Here is a 1,109-nt window from a genome sequence, read left to right as displayed (position 1 = left end):
AAAGAAAAAGGTTAGCTATATGAATTATAATAGTTTGAAGCGGCTGATGTTTTACAATTTAAAGATACTCTCTTTGTAAGTGCAAACTCATGTAAGTCCAGAGAGAAATTTATAGAATTCTGTTAAGCGTGACTATTATGACAATAAGAATTACTGTTTAGAAAAACATTACTTGGAAAGAGAGTAACATCATAAAGACAGATCATGAGAGTTGATCATTCTAGGCAAGATAAATAAATACCTTAGTGAGGGCGAGTTGTATCTTCGACTGGGGGTACGTAAAGAACTTAAACTAAATCCAAATGAAAATAAATCTAAATTGATTGATTTTTATAATGGGTGTAGGGACTTCTTAGTAATAATTTGTGCGGAGATCAAGAAAAGTTATGATTTGAATGACAGCGTGACCTCCAAGCTGTGTTGCTCAACTCCTGAAAATGCAGTGTCTAATTCCTTGAGAAAATCAACCCCCTCTTCATACTCTCTCATAGTTGAACTTCCTTTAACTGTCACTAGATAAATGTTCACTAATACAGGAAATTGATGATCAATGGAGAATGTTACCGGCATTCAAATTTATACTGCATATTGATGATATATTGTCAGTAGATAAATTCAGGGTGAAAGCTTTACAGAGTGGGGATAAACTTCTTTGAACTTAGATAAATTCAGGGTGAAAGTTTTAGAGTGGGGATAACTTCTTTGAACTGGCAAACTTTGCTCTGTGCGGTCAGTCTTCCCCAATGGAATGCTGAATGCGAGTGTGTTCAGTAATATCAATCTTTTTAAGACAAAAATGGTTTAAATACACAAACTGTTAATGGTGCTTTACTGGCATCTGAGTGCATCAAAAGCCTGGAGTCCTGTGTTAAGTTTACGCCATCCAAAGACATGCTTAGACGTTTAAAAAAAAAAAGTTCACAGCTGTGCTACAACGTAGCCTAAAATAAAGAAGTTTTTATTTTGGTTTATCGTTTTGCTATGCACAATGTATGATGTAGGGTTTCAGTTTCATATGTTTATTCTCTGTAAAATGTCAGATTGTTTATATAATGAGAACAGAAGAGTTTGATTCATATAATTTTTCCCTTATCATAATATATAAAAGA

The sequence above is a fragment of the Macrobrachium nipponense genome, chromosome 37 (genome assembly GCF_015104395.2).
Source record: "Macrobrachium nipponense isolate FS-2020 chromosome 37, ASM1510439v2, whole genome shotgun sequence".
Classification (NCBI taxonomy): Eukaryota; Metazoa; Arthropoda; class Malacostraca; order Decapoda; family Palaemonidae; genus Macrobrachium; species Macrobrachium nipponense.
This window is presented reverse-complemented; position numbering follows the sequence as displayed.